Source organism: Ornithorhynchus anatinus, chromosome 1 (genome assembly GCF_004115215.2).
Source record: "Ornithorhynchus anatinus isolate Pmale09 chromosome 1, mOrnAna1.pri.v4, whole genome shotgun sequence".
Classification (NCBI taxonomy): Eukaryota; Metazoa; Chordata; class Mammalia; order Monotremata; family Ornithorhynchidae; genus Ornithorhynchus; species Ornithorhynchus anatinus.
Genome location: NC_041728.1, coordinates 125,108,868 through 125,122,741, shown reverse-complemented (window position 1 = coordinate 125,122,741; position 13,874 = coordinate 125,108,868). Strand labels below are relative to the sequence as shown.

General features: G+C 45.6%; 1 protein-coding gene across 1 annotated transcript in view; it reads right to left on the bottom strand.

Annotated features, from left to right (window-relative positions):
- Positions 1-10,516, bottom strand: part of PLEKHB2 (pleckstrin homology domain containing B2) — a 50,001-nt gene extending 39,485 nt beyond the window's left edge. The window contains exon 1 of the mRNA XM_029061854.2: positions 10,389-10,516. The gene's annotated coding sequence lies outside the window, so the exon portion shown is untranslated. The remainder of the gene's footprint in view (positions 1-10,388) is intronic.
- Between the last annotated feature and the right edge of the window lie 3,358 nt (positions 10,517-13,874).

Below are 13,874 nucleotides of genomic sequence, written 5' to 3'. Positions count from 1 at the left end.
AAAATAATAAATGAAAACGTTCGGGGAAGCAAAATACCTAAGACTAGAAAAAGTCATGAAACAGCGTGGCCTACTAGGAAGAGCACAGAGTAAGGAGCCAGAGGACCTGGGTTCTAATCCCAACTCTGCCGTTTATCAGCTGTGTGACCTTGAGCAAGCCACTTAACTTCTCTGGGCCTCAGTTTCCTCTGTAAAATGGGGATTAAATATCCATTCTCTCTCCGATTTAGACGATGAGTGCCCTATTGGATAGAGGCTGTGTCCAACCTGACGACCTTGTATCTATTCCAGTGCTTAGAACAGTGGTTGACAATAAGTGCTTAGCAAATACAATTATTATCATTACTATTACTGAGTGTTAGGCATATAGATCTGTGTCTGCGGACACTGTTCTATTCATCAGGATGTGGTCTTTAAGAAAATCTTTATGAAAACCATTAGGCGATGGTTCCCTAAAAGTAGTTCCTCAAAAAATGTAAATATAAATTTAGTAGAGGGACTTATCAAAATAACTTCATTCCCCTTATCAGACATCTGATCTTAGATGCATGCTTTTTAATTTTTAACTCAGATGCACATATTCACAGAAACATCATTCAGTTTAAGCTGCAGCCAAGTAAGAAGCAAAAGACAATAAACAGTTGGAGATGAAATGTGTGGGTATTTGGCAAAAGAACATCTATAAATTCCTCAACCCCACATACTGGAGCCAATAAAAGAGTCCAGGGCTGTTTTCATGAATTTCTTCTACATTTTTACTTTCTTAGGGAATTTTACTTTCAAAATCCTAGCAACATCAGCAATTAGCCATTTGTTTCCATATTTAAAATGTCCAAAGTTCACCATGCTAATGATATCTGATCTATAAGAGGGACGGTACTCTCATTCAAAAAGTATAGGAGTCCCTACAGAACAACAGTAATGATGATAATAATAATGATAATAGTATTTACTAAACATCTACTATCTGCCACACACTTTACTAAGTGCTAGGAGAGATAAAACATAAGCGGGTCAGGCGCAGTGCCTGTTCCACATGCAGTTTACAGTCTAAGAGGGAGAGGGAGCAGATATTTAATCCCCATTTTACAGAGGAGGAAACTGAGGCAAAGAGAAGTGACACGCCCAAGGTCACATGGCAGGCAAGTGGCTGAGCTCAAATTTGAACTCAGGTCCGTTCCACTAAGCGATGCTGCTTTCCAAGGGATCTGTTCTTTGAAAGGAAGAATCAGCGTACTCTAAGTCTGGGAACGGTTGTTGAGGCCGGAGCCAGGTGGAGTTAGTCTGGGAAGGCTTCAAGGAGCAGGTGAGTTTTTAACTGTTTGAACAATAAGTCAGTGAGTTCAGGCAAAAAAACCTCTACTTGATACCCAATAAAATGCCACTAATGATGGGGGAAATGATATTTTTAGGTGAATATCGAAGCAGTTAGGAATTATCTGCATCATAGGGATGGACAACTGGAACTGAAAGAAATTTTACAAGGTCTATTGAAAAGGATCTAACACATCCTCAAGACAGAAGCAACGTTGTGCTAGTTGGTTAGCTAACCTTACAAGTTAGATGTATTATAAACATGCTTTATGAAACGATATGCAAAGCCGCCAGGACAAAAGCCAAAGTTGCTACTGTATTTGTTAGTAAAAGCCTGTACCATGGCTAGTTTGGCCGGATGGTATATATTTTTTCCAAAGAAACTGTGAAACTCCCAAATACCTTACTTTAATAGCATTACATCTCAATAGAGACAAAGGCGATATACTGAAGTTAGACTAGAGAGCTATGGTTCCCTAAAATTCTTATTATTTCCTGTTTCCCTATGGTCTCTCGCTACATGTCATAATAATACTAATAAAAATTGTGGTAACTTAAGCGCTTTCTACGTGCCAAGCACTGTACTAAACACTGGGGTGGATACCAGATAATCAGGTTCCACATGGGGCTCAGCGTCTAAGTAAGAGGGAGAATAGATTTTGAATCCCCATTTTGCAGAGGAAGGACCTGCGGCACAGAGAAGTCAATTACTTGCCCCAGGTCACACAGCAGACCAGCGGCAGAGCCAGGATTCGAACTTCCAGGCCCATGCTCTTTTCACTATAATAATAACGTTGGTATTTGTTAAGCGCTTCCTATGTGCAGAGCACTGTTCTAAGCGCTGGGGGAGATACTGGGTAATCAGGTTGTCCCACGTGAGGCTCACAGTCTTCATCCCCATTTTACAGATGCGGTCACTGAGGCACAGAGAAGCGAAGTGACTCGCCCAGTCACCCAGCTGCCAAGTGGCAGAGCTGGGATTCGAACCCATGACCTCTGACTCCCAAGCCCGGGCTCTTTCCACTGAGCCAAGCTGCTTCTGCTTCCACATCGTGCACGCGCGCACACGCACGCAGACCGATTCCTCCTCACAGCCCCTACCCCAGCCCGGCCCCGTTCCTCTCTGCAGGCTGCCGTCCGTTGCCATCTGATGTGTGCACGGCAGAGGGATTTGTCTGAAGCAGCTGGAGGCCCAGCGGGACAGAGGTCACAAATGAAGCGATCTCTTAAATCCTGATCATCCTCAGGTCAGTCATCAGCTCACTCTGTCCTAAGTCTATTCCTTTCGGGGGCGGTTGATTTAGGATTCGAGCTCTCTTCAAAGTCGTCATTAAGGATCGTGGCATACATCTGAGGGGTTTAATCCTACTTTCAATTCATTAGGTTGTGAAATTTACAAATGGGAAGCCGTTGGCCTAGTAGAAAGAGCTGGGGCCTGGGAGCCAGAGGACCTGGGTTCTAATGCCGACTCAGTCACTTGTCCGTTGGTCACCTAACTTCTCTGTGACTCAGTTCCCTCATCTGGAAAACTGGAACTAAATACCAACTGTCTCTATCCGCTGCCGACTTGTTCATTCCAAGCGCTTAGTACAGTGCTCTGCACATAGTAAGCGCTCAATAAATACTATTGAATGAATGAAAACTCTTACAGTCCCGATTAGACTGTAAGCCCGGCAATGGGCAGGGACTGTCTCTATTTGTTGCCGATCTGTACATTTCAAGCGCTTAGTACAGTGCTCTGCACATAGTAAGCGCTCAATAAATACTATTGAATGAAACAATTCCTTCCCCACTTAGACTCTTAGCCCCCTGTGAAAAGGGAACCGTATCTAACTCGGGGCTCAACGGTTCTTGTGGCACATGGTAATAATAATGTTGGTATTTGTTAAGCACTTACTATGTGCAGAGCACTGTTCTAAGCGCTGGGGTAGCTCTCCTACTGAGAGCTCACCTCCTCCAAGAGGGCTTCCCAGACTGAGCTTCCCCTTCTCCCTCTGCTGCCTCACTACCCTGCCCCTTCACCTCCCCTCAGCTAAGCCCCCTCTTTCCCCCCCTTTCCCTCTGCTCCTTCCCCTCTCCCCTCCCCTCAGCACTCTGCTCATCTGCTCATTTGTATATATTTTTATTACCCGATTTATTATGTTTATGAGATGTACATCCCCTTGATTCTATTTATTGCTATTGTTTTTGTCTGTCTCCCCTGATTAGACTGTAAGCCTGTCAATGGGCAGGGATTGTGTCTATCCTTTGCCGAACTGTCCATTCCAAGTGCTTAGTACAGTGCTCTGCACATAGTAAGCGCTCAATAAATACTATTGAATGAATTAATCAATGGATACAGGGTAATCAGGTTATCCCACATGAGGTTCACAGTCTTCATCCCCATTTTACAGATGAGGTAACTGAGGCACAGAGAAGCTAAGTGACTTGCCCAAACTCACACAGATGACAAGTGGCAGAGCCAGAATTCGAACCCATGCCCCGACTCTCAAGTCCGGGCTCTTTCCACTGAGCCACGCTGCTTCTCAATGCTTAACAAATGCCATAGTTATTATTCTCACTGTTAAGGACAAACCTTCATTATGTCTTGTAAAAGAGTGAAACTCCTTATGGATTAAGGTTTAAAACCGCAAGGATGAATCTGTTATTTCAAAGACTGTGACTTCTTTCTCTCCTGCAAGGACAGGTCTACCCACGTTTCCGAAGGAGGAAGGTGAAACACAGTAATTCCCTGTAGCTTGATACCTAAGAGGCTCGCAAGGAAAAAAACATTTATTCTCCATGAAGTAACAATTTTTCAGAGACACAGGAGCTTAACCCGAAAGCCACCCTGACATGAGTAATTACCATTTTAATCGAGGGTTTCTTGCTAATCAAACACAGCTTGCACAGACTAAGTTCCTTGTGGGCAGGAAGTATGTCTACCAACTCTGTTATATCATAACTTCCCAAGCCTTTAGTACAGTGCTCTGCGCAGAGTAAGAGCTGAATAACTACCATCGATGATGCTGATGACGGATCTGTACTCTCCCTTAACTCTTGATAGTCATTCCACAGCACTTATATACATATACTTACAGGTTCCCATTTCCCCTATCTGCAATTCATTCAATCGCATTTATTGAGCACTTACTATATGCACAGCACTGTACTAAGCGCTTGTGATGTACAATTCAGCAACAGATAGAGACAATCCCTGCCCAATCACGGGGTCATGGTCTTTAAGGTTTTATAGATTAAAATGCCTCTACCTCTAGACTGTGACATGGATTGCATCTACCAATTCTATTGCATTGTAATCCCCCAAGTGCTTAGTACAGTCCTCCACAGACGGTAAGAGCTCAATAAATACCATTGAGTGATTCAAACTGAGGGCCTTTTAGGAAATACACTTGGGCCTCTTCTCAGGAAGGAAACTATAAAGTTAAAACACACAGTGCTGTTACAGCGATGTACATTCTAGTAAGGAAAATATACACTCGTTCCATCAATTGGAATGAAAAAAAGTGTAAGAAAATATTGTTTTCCTCTAATTTCCTCAAAAGCACATTCTAGTATGGAAAATATACCCTCGCTCCATTAATTTGAATGAAAAAAAGTGTAAGAAAATATTGTTTTCCTCTAATTACCAAAACAACTAAGGATTTTTAAGACCTTTCGATTCCTTTTAAATGTTCTGAGATGCCTCTTACGAGTTACCTGATATCAGGTGAGTTTCCTAACCTGTCATTCAAGATTATATTTGCCTCGGGAAATGAAGAGCTCAGAAAAGTTAGGGAAGGAAAAAAGGAAAAACAAGTACTCTGTTTCCTTGGGGATATTATTGCAGTTCTGTCACAGACCAGCTGTGAACATTAGCAAATAACTCTGGGCCCTTAGATCTTAGTTTCTTCTTCCATAAATAAAGATATCCATCAATCAACGATATTTATTGAGCACTTACTGTGTGCACAATACATGAACTAAGGGCTTGGAAGAGTCCAATACAATAGGAGTTGTATTAGTAATATCTATTAGGAACTTTCTGTGTGCAGAGCACTGTACTAAGCACTGAGAGAGAATATACAGTAAAAGTGGTAGGCATGATCTCAGGCTGATTTTTTTATGGTATTTGTTAAGTGCTCACTATGTGTTAGGCACTGTACTAAACGCTGGAGTAGACAATAATAATAATGTTGGTATTTATTTAGCACTTACTATGTGCCAAGCACTGTTCTAAGCGTTGGGGGAGATTCAAGGTAATCAGGTTGTCCCACATGGGGCTCACAGTATATGTCAGGTCACTGTGGCCCTGGGAAGTGATGTGATTTACCCAAGGTCATGCAGCAGACAAGTGACAGGGTCACATTAGAACCCAGGTCCTTCTGACTCCCAGGCCCATGCTCTATCCACCCGGCTGTTCTTTCTCGTGGAGAATTTGCAAAGGGCCATGAAATTGGAAATGGAATACTTTGCAAAGCAATCAATCAGTGGTATTTATTCAGCACTTACTGTGTGCAGAGCACTGTATTGAACTCTTGGAAAAGTACAACAGAGTAGGTCGACATGTTCCCTGCCCACAGTGATCTTACAGTCCAGAGATGAGCACTTTGTACATTATCTGTATTAAAAGAACTCATTACCCATGCTAGAATTATTGAAAATTGACCTAGGAGCCTTGATTTAAGTCGATAAGAAAACCACTAACTTCTCTTCCCACACAACAAGTTCTCACAGCATTCCCACCCCAGCCAGCTGTTCCAGGTTTTCTTTAATGCCCTTGCTGGCATCACCTAACGCAAATATTTATGTTTTATACTGGGCTTCTTTTATTCTCACTGGGAGGAAAAGAAAATAAAAAAATAAACCACCACCACTCCTCCTTCCCTCCTCTGGTGCACTGACCCAAGTATTAAAGTCCCTTCTCCTGAACCCCTCCAAATGCAAAATGTAATTTCAACCACTGAAAGCGCTCCCCTAGGGACACTTAACTGTACGTGACGACTCCAAAACAACGGTAATTTTCCCCACGAAAATGAAGTCCTCCCCCGCAACCCCTTGCATTTATGAGTCTTGTTACATAACCCAGTGCTTGCCCCTCCACTTTGGGGAATCATTCTTTGTCTCAGTCGTATTTATTGAGCGCTCACTGTGCACAGAGCACGGTACTAAGCACTTACAACACTTCCAGCCAGTCAGCCAGCCTGCCAGCATTGCTTTGCACATAGTAAGCGCTTAAATACCATCCTTATATTGCTTCTACGGGGCAGCCTGCAAGGGGCATTAAAGACAGCCCTAAATCCCGGGGCAAAAGGGCACGGGCCTGGCGTTCCCGGCTGACGATTACAAAACCAGCTTGGATCAAGGTCCCCGCTGACCTGGTTCTCTGTCGGAGCTCCCGCTCGGCTGGCACAACGCCAACCCCATCAGGCGACCCGGGCGGCAGGGTCCAATTCCCGATTTCGGCCAGCCTGCGCTGAGCTCTTCCTGTGTCTGGCCCATCACGCAGAGCCCCCGCAACTTCTCTAAGCCAAACGACGACCGTCTTATAAGCTTTTTAGGGGCAGGAAACGTGCCTGCTCATTCTTTGAATCGTACTCTCCCAGGCACTTGGAGCAGTGCTCTGCACATAGTAATAATAACAGCTGTTATTGTTTCTGTATTTGTTAAGCACTTACTATTATTATTATTATGGTATTTAAGCACTATGTGCCATGCACTGTTCTAAGCGCCGGGGTAGATACAAGGTTATCAGGATGTCCCACGTGGGGCTCACAGTCTTAATCCCCATTTTACACGAGGTAACTGAGGCACAGAGAAGAGAAGTGACTTGCCCAAAATCCCAGAGCTGACAAGTGGCAGAGCCGGGATTAGAACCCACGACCTCTGATTCCCAAGACCGCGCTCTTTCCACTAAGCCGCACTGCTTCTACTATGTGCCGAGCACTGTTCTAAGCGCTGGGGTAAATACAAGGCAATCAGGTTGGCCACGGCTCCTGTCCCCCACGGGGCTCACAGTCTCAATCCCCATTTTACGGATGAGGTAACTGGGGCACAAGCGTGGCTCAGTGGAAAGAACACGGGCTTTGGAGTCAGAGGTCATGAGTTCGAATCCCAGCTCTGCCACTTGTCAGCTGTGTGACCGTGGGCAAGTCACTTCACTTCTCTGTGCCTCAGTTACCTCATCTGTAAAAGGGGGATGAAGACTGTGAGCCCCACGTGGGACATCCTGATTCCCCTGTGTCTACCCCAGCGCTTAGAACAGTGCTCGGCACATAGTAAGCGCTTAACAAATACCAACATTATTATTAAGTGAAGTGGCGTGGCTTAGTAGAAACAGCATGGGGTTGGGAGTCAGAGGTCGTGGGTTCTAATCCCCACTCTGACACTTGTCAGCTGTGGGATTTTGGGAAAGTCACTTCACTTCTCTGTGCCTCATTTACCTCATCTGTAAAACTGCGATTAAGACAATGAGCCCCACATGGGACAACCTGATTACCTTGTAATTGCCCACAACTTAGAACAGAGCTTGACAAATAATAAGCGCTTAAATACCATCACTGCTATTATTATTACTATTACTTGCCTAAGGTCACTCAGCAGACAAGTGGCGGAGCCGGGATTAAAACCCACAACCTCTGACTCCCAAATCCCCAGCTCTTGCCACTAGGCCATGCTGCTCCTAGGAAGAGCTCAGTAAATACCACTGATTGATTGCAGGGTAGGAATCAATGGTACTTAATGAGCACTTACCATGGGCAGAGCACTGTAGTAAGCGCTTGGGAGAGCCCTAAGGCCATGGGTGGGGAAAGAAAGTTACAGTTAGGACAGTAATTCTATTTACTTATACTAATGCCTGTTTACTTGTATTGATGCCTATCTCCCCACCAACGTCTAGACTGTGAGTCCGGTGTGGGCAGGGATTGTTTCTCTTTATTCCTATATTGTACTTCCCAAGAGCTTAGCACAGTGCTCTGCACACAGCAAGCACTCAATAAATGCGATTGAATGAATGATTAGCATTGGGGGGAAGGCACAGGGAGGGCGTTGAAAAGAAAAATAGAATAAAAACTGAAAAGCGGAGGAGGAGGAGGAGCAGGGGGACTGGGCACTGCCGGAGACATTAAGCACTGGAGGTAGCCAGTGGCCACTGCAGGGGTAGGAGGGAGAACTAGAGGTCAGCTCATTGTGGGCAAGAATTTTCACTTTATTCTTGTTCTGTTCCTTCCTAAGCGCTTAGCACAGTGCTCTGCACACTGTGAGCGCTTCATAAATACGACTGACTGAATAAATTGGGCAGGGAGGCAGGTGGGAGTGGGGCAAGCGGGGGTAAATTAGGATTCATGAGAAGCAGCCGGGCTTAGTGGAAAGAGCCTGACTTGGGAGTCAGAATATGTGGGTACTAATAATAATAATGTGGGTATTTTGTTAAGAGCTTTCAATGTGCCAAGCACTGTTCTAAGCACTGGGGGAGATACAAGTAATCAGGGTGACCCAGGTGGGGCTCACAGTCATCATCCCCGTTTTACAGATGAGGTCACTGAGGCCCAGAGAAGTGAAGTGACTTGCCCAAAGTCACAGCTGATTAAGTGGCAGAGCCGGGATCAGAACCCATGACCTCTGATTTCCCAGCCCGGGCTCTTTCCACGAAGCCACCTCCACCACTTGTCTACTGGGTGACCTTGGGCAAGCCAATTCCCTTCTCTGCTCCTCATCTGTAAAATGGGGATTAAGGCGGTGAGCCCCAGGTGGGGCAAACTGATGACCCTGTAATAATCATCATAGTAATGTTGGTATTTGTTAAGCGCTCTGTGCCCAGCACTGTTCTAAGCACTGGGGGGGAGATAAAGCGCTGGAAAAGCAGCGTGGCTCAGTGGAAAGAGCCCGGGCTTGGGAGTCAGAGGTCATGGGTTCGAATCCCGGCTCTGCCACTTGTCTGCTGTGTGACTGTGGGCAAGTCACTTCACTTCTCTGGGCCTCATCTGTAAAATGGGGATGAAGACGGGACAATCCGATTACCCTGTATCTACCCCAGCGCTTAGAACAGTGCTCTGCAAATAGTAAGCGCTTAACAAATACCAACATTATTATTAGCAGCGTGGCTCAGTGGAAAGAGCCTGGGCTTCGGAGTCCGAGGTCATGGGTTCGACTTCCAGCTCTACCACTTGTCAGCTGTGTGACAGTGGGCAAGTCACTTCACTGCAGCGTGGCTCAGTGGAAAAAGCACGGGCTTTAGAGTCAGAGGTCATGAGTTCGAATTCCAGCTCTGCCACTTGTCAGCTGTGTGACTGTGGGCAAGTCATTTAACTTCTCGGGGCCTCAGTTACCTCATCTGTAAAATGGGGACTAAGACTGTGAGCCCCACGTGGGACAACCTGATTCCCCTATGTCTACCCCAGCGCTTAGAACAGTGCTCGGCACATAGTAAGCGCTTAACAGCTACCAACATTATTATTATTCTCTGTGCCTCAGTTCCCTCATTGGTAAAATGGGGATTAACTGTGAGCCTCACGTGGGACAAACTGATGACCCTGTATCTCCTCCAGCGCTTAGAACAGTGCTCTGCACATTCATTCATTCAATAGTATTTATTGAGCACTTACTATGTGCAGAGCACTGTACTAAGCGCTTGGGATGGACAAATCGGCAACAGCTAGAGACGGCCCCTGCCCTTTGACGGGCCTACAGTCTAATCGGGGGAGACGGACAGACAAGAACAAGGGCAATAAATAGAGTCAAGGGGATGAGCATCTCATTAAACCCTAGCAGATAAAAAGAATCAAAGCGATGGCCATTTCATGACCAAAAGAAAACAGTGCATCGCACCTAGTAAGCGCTTAACAAATACCAACATTATTACCATAAGCGCTTGGAACAGGGGTGGGGATATAGAAAGAGCTTCAGAAATGTCATCGTTGTTATTATTCTTAACCAATACTAGAATGATAACCATTGAGCCAAGCGGCCTGGAGCGCTTCCCGGGTGCAGAACAGGGCACTAAGCGCTGGGGAGAGCATGAAGAGGCCCCCTGCCTGCTCGGCGTGCAGGAGCGACAGGCCCCGGGGACGAGGCTGGGGGGGTGCGGGGAGACTGACCTGGGGGTGCGTCCGGAGCCCTTCTGGAGCGGCCTGAGTGCGCAGCGCAAGGTGTAGGCCCCGCTCTCCGCTCCCCGGCGCTTCCGGGTCGGTCCTTGGGGCGGCTCCTCCCCGTCAATCTGCCCGGGGCCCGGCAGGGGGCGCCCCCGAGAAGGCCGCCGACGCGCATGCCCGCGGGCGCACAGCCTGCTGGGGGTTGTAGTTTCCCAACGCGCTGCCCCTAAGGGGCGGCCTGCAAAAGGGAACAGCCTCCATCCCTCCATCCCTCCATCCCTCCATCCCTCCATCCCTCCATCCCTCCATCCCTCCATCCCTCCATCCACTCATCCCTCCATCCATCCATCCATTCACTCATCCATCCATCCATCCATCCATCCATCCATCCATCCATCCATCCATCCATCCATCCCTCCATCCATCCATCCCTCCATCCATAATAATAATAATAATGCTGATATTTGTTAAGCGCTTACTATGTGCAGAGCACTGTTCATTCATTCATCCATCCATCCATTCATAATAATAATAATGCTGGTATTTGTTAAGCGCTTACTATGTGCAGAGCACTGTTCATTCATTCATCCATCCATCCATTCATAATAATGCTGGTATTTGTTAAGTGCTTACTATGTGCAGAGCGCTGTGCATTCACTCATCCATCCATCCATTCATAATAATAATAATGTTGGTATTTGTTAAGCGCTTACTATGTGCAGAGCACTGTGCATTCATTCATGCATGCATTCATGCATCCATTCATCCATCCATCCATTCAAAATAATAATAATAATAATAATAATGTTGGTATTTGTTAAGCGCTTACTATCTGCAGAGCACTGTTCATTCATTCAGTCATGCATGCATGCATGCATCCATTCATGCATCCATTCATCCATCCATCCATCCATTCAAAATAATAATAATAATAATAATAATGTTGGTATTTGTTAAGCGCTTACTATCTGCAGAGCACTGTTCATTCATTCAGTCATGCATGCATGCATGCATCCATTCATGCATCCATTCATCCATCCATCCATTCAAAATAATAATAATAATAATAATGTTGGTATTTGTTAAGCGCTTACTATGTGCAGAGCATTGTTCATTCATTCATGCATTCATGCATTCATTCATGCATCCATTCATCTATCCACTCATAATAATAATAATAATGTTGATATTTGTTAAACTTCTCTGTGCCTCAGTTCCCTCATCTGTAAAATGGGGATTAAGACTGTGAGCCCCACGTGGGACAACCTGATTCCCCTGTGTCTACCCCAGCGCTTAGAACAGTGCTCTGCACATAGTAAGCGCTTAACAAATACCAACATTAAGCGGTTACTATGTGCAGAGCATTGTTCATTCATTCATTCATTCATTCATTCATTAATGCATTCATGCATTCATGCATTCATCCATCCATTCATAATAATAATAATGTTGGTATTTGTTAAGCGCTCACTATGTGCAGAACACTGTTCATTCATTCATTCATGCATTCATCCATGCATTCATCCATGCATTCATTCATGCATTCCTGCATCCATTCATCCATTCATCCATTCATCAATTCATAATAGTAATAATAATGTTGGTATTTGTTAAGTGCTTACTATGTGCTGAGCACTGTTCATTCATTCATTCAATAGTATTTATTGAGCGCTTACTATGTGCAGAGCACTGTACTAAGCGCTTGGAATGTACAAATCGGTAACAGATAGAGACAGTCCCTGCCCTTTGACGGGCTTCTAAGTGCTGGGGTAGACACAGGGGAATCAGGTTGTCCCACATGGGGCTTACAGTCTTAATCCCCATTTCGCAGATGAGGTAACTGAGGCCCAGATAAGTTAAGTGACTTGCCCACAGTCACACAGCTGACAAGTGGCAGAGCTGGGATTCGAACCCATGACCTCTGACTCCAAAGCCCGTGCTCTTTCCACTGAGCCACCCATCCCATCCACCCATCCATCCATCCATCCATCCCTCCATCCATCCATCCATCCATCCATCCATCCATCCATCCATCCATCCATCTATTCATCCATCCATCCATCCATCCAATAGTATTTATTGAGCGCTTACTATGTGCAGAGTACTGTGCTAAGCACTTAGAATGTACAAATCAGTAACAGATAGAGACAGTCCCTGCCCTTTGACGGGCTCACAGTCTAATCGGGGGAAGGCAGACAAAACAATAGCAATAAATAGAATCACCCAAATCATTATTTGTGCAAGGCACTGAGCCAAGCGCTGGGTCGCGTACGAGTCAGTCAGGTTGGACGCAGTCCCTGGCTCACCTGGGACTCTACCTCCATTTTCCAGATGAGGCCCAGAGAGGTAGAGTGACTTGCCCCAGGTCACGCAGCAGACAAGTGGCAGAGCAGGGATTAGAACCCGTGGCCTTCTGCCTAAAAGGCCCATGATTTTCTGTTTTTATGCAAACTGGGAGAACCACTGAGACACGATCCTTTTTTTGCCCCCTCTTTTTATTGATCTCTAGCCTGCAAAAACCAATTAAATGACTAAAAGCAACAACACAGGCCTGCAGGGCAAGGGAGCCTTAACCTTACCATGGCCAAACTAAACTTTCCCCAACCAGGAGCTGCTGAAAAAGGGCTAGGAGGGCAGCCCCCTTGCTTATTTCTTGCTAGTAATCCTTTGGAAATATTTGTTCTGCCCAGTCGAAAACCTCACCTTCGGTGTGGCCAAACCTTTCAAACATTTTTTTAAAATGCATTCATTCAATCTTATTTATTGAACGCTTACTGTGTACAGAGCACTGTACTAAGCACTCTGTACAATTTGGCAACAGAGAGAGACAATCCCTGCCCAAACAAAGGGGTAAATCATTGTTTGGAGTGGCTATTTGTCCTGTTTTATACCAGCAGGGCAAATTTCAGCGGGTCTGACCTCTGTCCCAAAAGGATATCCTTTTAATAATTGTGGTATTTTGTTCAAGGCTTATTATGAGAAGCTTAGAAAAGCTGCAGAGAAGCAGCGTAGCTCAGTGGAGGGAGCATGGGCTTGGGAGTCCGAGGTCATGGGTTCGAATTCCATCTCTACCACCTGGCAGATGTGTGACTGTGGGCAAGCCACTTAACTTATCTGTGCCTCAGTTACCTCATCTGTAAAATGGGGATTAAGACTGTGAGCCTCATGTGGGACAACCTGATTACCCTGTATCCACCCCAGTGCTTAGAACAGTGCTCTGCACATAGTAAGCTCTTAACAAATACCAACATTATTATTATTATTATTATTGTAACATGGCTCAGTGGACAGCACACGGGCTTGGAAGTCAGAGGTCATGGGTTCTAATCCCGGCTCTGCCATTTGTCAGCTGTGTGACTTAGGGCAAGTCACTTTAACTTCTCTGTGCTTCAGTTCCCTCATCTGTACAGTGGGAATTAAGACTTTGAGCCCCCACGTGGGACAACCTGATCACCTTGTGTCCCGTTCCCCCCCTCCCAGTGCTTAGAACCA